Raw genomic sequence first — 6,440 nt, forward strand, 5'->3', positions numbered from 1 at the left:
GTTAGAAGGAGCATTTGTCACATAGAATTATTGGTGAGGGCCTGGATGTGGTTTTGTATGAATTGAGAAACTAAACAAAAGACACAAGGTCTGAATAAGAGAAGGAGAAAAACAGGTATTAAAGGACTAAGAATTGGGAGGACCCAGAATATCCAATTAGAGAGTGCCCAAGGGGGTTCATAATTATTTGCTTGGTTGATGAGTTTTTGAGCTCTATCCTTGAGGTTTTTTTATGTTGTCATATACCAGGCCACATGGATTTAGGTAAAAACAACACTCTTCATTTAAAAATATACAGAGTCCTCCTTTTTCAGCAGGGAGTAAATTGAGGCCTCAGCGATTATGGAGGAAAAAGAAATGCAAAGCCAGCGACTGTTTGTTAAAGAAGGATTAGAAATGGCTAGGAGAGGAGCAGTGTGAAGAAGAAGAGGCAAGAACGACCCTCGGACCGACCAAAGCCCGCGCACGCTGCATCCCGCATCCAGCACCTACATCCCGCCGCTGTCACCACCATGCCCAAGAGAAAGGCTGAAGGGGATGCTAAAGGAGATAAAGCCAAGGTGAAGCATGAACCACAGAGAAGATCCACGAGGTTGTCTGCTAAACCTGCTCCTCCAAAGCCAGAGCCCAAGCCTAAAAAGGCCCCTGCAAAGAAGGGAGAGAAGGTATCCAAAGGGAAAAAGGGAAAAGCTGATGCTGGCAAGGAAGGGGATAACCCTGCAGAAAATGGAGATGCCAAAACAGACCAGGCACAGAAAGCTGAAGATGCTGGAGATGCCAAGTGAAATGTGCATTTTTGATAACTGTGTACTTCTGGTGACTGTACAGTTTGAAATACTATTTTTTTTATCAAGTTTTATAAAAATGCAGAATTTTGTTTTACTTTTTTTTTTAAAGCTTAGCACACAGAACACTTCATTGTTGTTTTGGGGGGAAGGGGCATATGTCACTAATAGAATGTCTCCACAGCTGGATTGATGTGGAGAAAACACCCTTCCCTTCTAGTTTTTAGAGACTTCCTCTTGGTTCCCAGTAGGAGGGATTCCCTGAGTTTGACACACATGGCCACGTTGGCACAAAAGCCTTGTGGTATGGAAAAACAAATTTGTTTTTATGTCCTCTTCTCTCTTTCCATCTTTCAGCATAGACTTAACTCCCTAAAGCCCAGACATCTGTTGGGACCTGACCCCCAGTCATTGGTTACCAATGTGTCAGGCAATCTAGACTTTCCAGTGATGCCACTGAGATAGCACCTGTCAAAACAGCAGTGGTTCCATTTCTAGATTGTGGATCTTCAGACACATTCTGCCATTTTCATTTCACTTCCTGAAAGTCAGGGTCGGCTTGTGAAAAGTTGTTAAACAACATGCTAAATATGAAATGTCAACCGTCACTCTAAACTTTCCCTGTTCAGAGCATCAGATGAAGACTTCATTGGGTTTTATAGTGGCTTTCTGATTTTTGGTAATCCATTGAAGAAGGGAGTTTGAAAGTTGTTGTATACTGTTAACAATTGTCTGCCCATGTTCTGCCTGAAATATCATGATTGTTTATGGAAAATATCTTTAATAAAGCTGGATACAGCTTGACTTGGGGAAAAAAAAAGAAATGTCTAGGAGAGACTGAGTGAGATTGATAGTGTGGTGGAGATAGCTGGGGAGAGGTTGAGGGTGGCATAAGAACAGGAACGAGAGTAAGAGCAAGTATAACAGTAAAGAATAGGACTTCATCAGAGTGAAAGTGTTGGAGTGTGTCCCGTCAGCAAAGATCTTCTATCCACTCCAAGAGCGAGTCAAGAGTGGAGGATTGGGGGATTGGGGATAGATATTCATGATGCAAAGAAAATTAGAGGTTTTAAGAGGCAGGCTAACAGCTTGTAACCTACATGGAAGAGGTTATGAAATGATGACAGAATAGAATGGGCCTGTGAGGCTGGAAGGAGATATTTTCCTTGGTCCAAGAACCATTTGCCTTGTGTGGGAAGAGACTGATAAGTGGAAACTTCAGTAGGAGAGTAAATAGGAGTGATCAATTAGAAGGAGAAAAACTGGCCATGAGGGACGGAAGTTGGAATGCTAGCTGCTTCTTTAGCTACCTTATCAGCATAAGCATTGCCCTGAGCGATGGGATCTGATGCCTTTTGGTGGCCCTTGCAGTGCATGACTCCAGCTTCCTTTGGAAGTAAAGTGGCCTTGAGAAGAGTTTTTATTAAAGAGGCATTAATGATGGAGGACCTTTGAGTAGTGAGGAAAGCTCTTTCAGCCCATATAACAGCATGAATATGTAGGATAATACAGGAATATGTAGCATATCCATGTAGGATATGGAAGGCATACTTACAGTCAGTATAAATATTGACATGTAATTGCTTTGCGAGAATGAGGGCTTGAGTTAAGGCAATGAGTTTGACTTGCTGAGAGGTAGTGGAGAGGTGCAAAGTGGTAGCCTCAATGATAGATGTGGAAGATGCTATAGCATAGCCTGCCTTTTGCTGGTAAGTGGCGATTAGGCCTGGTGGAATGGCCATCAATAAACCAACCAAGTGTGATCAGGGTGAGGAACATGAAAGAAGGAAATACAGGGAAATGGAGTAAATGTCAGGTGGATCAGAGAGATACATCATGGGGTTGGGGGCCAGCCTAAAACAGTAAGGTCAAGTTGTTTGGACAGAAAGGCTACAGGGCACAGTCCTGGCTCTTGTGTAAGAAATTTGACCGCAGAGCCCTGTGCTTTGGCTGTGTGTAATGAAAAGGGTTGGGATAAGTTAGGGAAAGCCAACATGGGGGCATCTTCTAGGGCTGTTTTTAAAGAACAGAAAGAAGAATGGTGAAGGATTTAGGATCTATGGGGTCAGCTAGATTTGCTTTTGTGAGTTGACATAATGGTTAGGTCAGGATGGTAAAACAAGGTATCCAAAGGCAGAAGTACCTAACCATGCCCAGGAAGGAAAAGAGTTGTTTTGTAGAAGGGCTTGGGGTTTGGGAGATTAGCCAGACACGATCAGCAGGGAGAGCACATGTGTTTTCAGGAATAATTATGCCAAGATAGGTAACAGATGATGAAGAAATCTGGGCTTGACTGAAGTAAGGGGGGAGGTCTGCAAAGCCTTGCAGAGCTACAGCCCAGGTAATTTGCTGAGCCTAATGGGTGTCAGGGTCAGTCCAAGTGAAAGCAAAGAGAGGTTGGGATGAAAGGTGCAAAGGAATAAAAAAGAAAGCATGTTTGAGATCCAGAACAGAATAATGGGTTATGGAGGGGTTGTGGAGAGAAGTATTGAGGATAGGAGAGTATATGGGTTTGGCACCACGGAGTGCTTAGGCAAGACAATTTGGTTGATAAGGTGCAGACCCTGAACTAACTTGTAAGGCTTGTCCGGTTTTTAGACAGGTAAAATGGGGGAATTGTAAGGAGAGTTTATAGGCTTTAAAAGGCCATGCTGTAACAGGCAAGTAATAACAGGCTTTAATCCTTTTAAAGCTTGCTGTGGGATGGGATATTGGCATTGAACGGGGTAAGGGTGATTAGGTTTCAATGGGATGATAAGGGGTGCATCATCTGTCACCAAGGAGGAAGTAGCGGTATCCTATACTTGTGGATTAAGGTGGGGAGATACAAGGATAGGATGAGAAGGAGGCTTTGAACTGGGGCAAAAGGCAGCAATGAGGTGTGACTATAACCCAGGAATAGTCAGGGAAGCAGATAATTTAGTTAAAATATCTCCACGTAATAAGGGAGCTGGGCAGGTGGGGATAACTAAAAAGGAATGCATTAAAGAATGTTGTCCAAGTTGGCACCAGAGTTGGGGAGTTTTAAGAGGTTTAGAATCCTGGCCGTCAATACCTACAACAGTTATGGAGCCAAGGGAAACAGCCCCTTGAAAAGAAGGTAATGTGGAGTTGGTAGCCTCCGTATTGATTAAGAAGGGGACGAACTTACCCTCCACTGTAAGAGTTACCCAAAGTGTCCGTGATGGTCCAGGAGGCTTCTGAGGGGATCAGGCAGTGTCAGTCTTCAGCCACTAAGCCAAGAAGATCTGGGAAGGAGTCAGAGAGCCTTGGGTCAGAGTTCCAGGGGCTCTGGGAGTGGCTGTCCGGGGAGTTAGACAGTCCGATTTCCAGTGGGGTCCCGCACAGATGGGACCTGGCTTAGGAGGAATCCAGGGCTGCAGGCATTCCTTTGCCCAGTGGCCAGATTTCTGGCACTTGTAGCAAGCTCCTGGGGGAGGAGGTTCTGGAGGAACCACTGGCAACTGTGGTTAAGGCGTTTGGAGTTCTAGTGTGCTGGAGACGTGGCTGGGATTTCTCTCACAGTGGAGGAAAGGAATTGTAACTCAGAAATACATTGATACTTGGCTGCCTCTACTCTATTATTGTACACCTTGAAGGCAAGGTTAATTAAGTCCTGTTGCGGGGTTTGAGGGCCAGAATCTAATTTTTGAAGCTTTTTCTAATGTTGGGAGCGAATTGGGTAATAAAATGTATATTAAGAATACAGCGGCCTTCTGGCCCCTCTGGGCCCAGGGCGGTAAAGCGTCTAAGGGTTGCTGCTAAGCAGGCCATGAACTGGGCTGGGTTTTTGTCTCTACCTTGGGTAGTTTCTTTAAGCTTGTCATAATTAACAGCTTTGTACGCTGCTTTTTTAAGCCCTTCAACTAGGCAGGAAATCACGTAATCTCACCTACCTATACCTGGGGAATCTGCCTGATAGTTCCATTGGGGATCCTCTCTGGGGACTGCTCTAATGTCTTCCTGGAGGTCTGGTTCATGGAGCCGGCAGTCGTCAGTGTGAGATTGGGCTAGAGAAAAAACTCTTTCCCGTTCATCTGGAGAGAAGGTAGAAGTTAGGATGACATTTAAGTCACTCCAGGTTAAACTGTAGGACTGAGTTAGCTTTGGAATTCCTGTATATATTTAGTGGGGTCTGATGAGAAAGAGCCTAAACACTGGCTGATTTGGGAAAGGTCTGATAGAGAAAAAGGCACATGTACCCCGAATGTACCCTGACTATACCTTCAGCTCCAACCACCTCTCTAAGAGAAAATTGTTGGGCACGTAGGGGAGGGCTAGTCGCAGAATGAAACTGTAAGCCAGACCGGGTGTGAGGAGGGGAGGTGATAGAAGGATTATAGGGTTGGGGAGCAGAGGCTGAGGAAGAATTGGGACCTGGGTTGGCCTGGTGAGGAGAGGCCTGGGGAGAAGGGGAGAGGTCAGATGAGTTCATAGAAAAGAAGGAGTCAAAGAACTCAGAGCTTGGGGTGGAGACTGAAGGAACACAGGAGAGAAAGAAGAAAGATTTGGGATGAGTCGCATTGGGAGCAGAGACTAGGGAGGGACCAATGTGTAAAAGAATGCCTGGACGTCAGACACCTCAGATCATTTGCCCATTTTTCAACAAAAACTATCTAAGTCTCGTAGGATATAGAAATCAAAAGTGCCGTTTTCTGGCCATTTAGAACCATTGTCGAGTTTGTATTGGCGCCAAGCGGTGTTGAAGAAGAAAATAAGGTGTTTAGGTTTTAGGTCAGGTGTGAGTTGAAGAGGTTTTAAGTTTTTGAGAACACAGACTAAGGGAGGAGAGGGAGGAATGGAGGGTGGAAGGTTGCCCGTAGTGAAGCAGGCAAGTTTAAAGAGAAGTGTAGAGACACAGAAGGGGTGGGAGGTGCTTGCCCCCCAGGAAAGTGGAAAAGGGGTGTAGACACGGAGAGAAGGGGTGGGGTGAGCAGCCCTGGGCTGCAATGTGGATGAGCAGCCTAAGCAGGCATCCCCGCAATTGACTCGCCACCAAGGGAATGTGGGTGAATAACCAAGGCAGGCATCCTCGCGGAGATCAGACACCAATGCAATGTGGGTGAATAATCAGGCAGGCATCCCCACAATGATTAAACACCAAGGGAAGGCTACCTTCCCGAGTCCATGACCAGCGCTGGAGTTTTGGGTCCACAGATAAAATGTGTCTCCTTTGTCTCTACCAGAAAATGAAAGGAATTGAAATTAAGAGAAGGGAGAGATTGAAGGGTGACACCAAGATTGAAAGGAGAAAGAGGTTGAGGGATAGTGAAAGGTTGGAGAAGAGAGTAAAAAAGAGGCCACTTACCGGATTTAAAATTGGTGAGATGTTCCTTGGGCTGGTTGGTCTGAAGACCCAAGGTCACAGGTGGATATCTTCACAGAGTGAGGGTGAGGACAGGGACTGGTCTCCCAAAGGAGTCCTGCTGACACAGGTCTTCAGCACCAAATGTCTCACGTGTCTGTGTGAAGAGACCACCAAACACTTTGTGTGAGCAACAAGACTGTTTATTTTACCTGGGTACAGGTGGACTGAGTCCAAAATGGAGTCAGCAAAGGGTGGTGGGATTATCATTAGTTCTCACAGGTTTGGGATAGGCATACAAAGTACCTTCTTAAGGGCATGGGGAGAATATTACAAAGTGCCTTTAAGGG

The 6,440-nt window shown here is 45.4% G+C and overlaps 1 pseudogene across 1 annotated transcript; it reads left to right on the forward strand.

The window, feature by feature from the left end:
- Window positions 1-430: 430 nt before the first annotated feature.
- Window positions 431-1,491, forward strand: LOC105547033 (annotated as a pseudogene). Its single transcript, XR_001007172.1, has one exon. The product of XR_001007172.1 is annotated as a non-histone chromosomal protein HMG-17 pseudogene (transcript).
- Window positions 1,492-6,440: the final 4,949 nt, after the last annotated feature.

This window comes from Mandrillus leucophaeus, unplaced genomic scaffold, assembly GCF_000951045.1.
Source record: "Mandrillus leucophaeus isolate KB7577 unplaced genomic scaffold, Mleu.le_1.0 Scaffold38, whole genome shotgun sequence".
NCBI lineage: Eukaryota > Metazoa > Chordata > Mammalia > Primates > Cercopithecidae > Mandrillus > Mandrillus leucophaeus.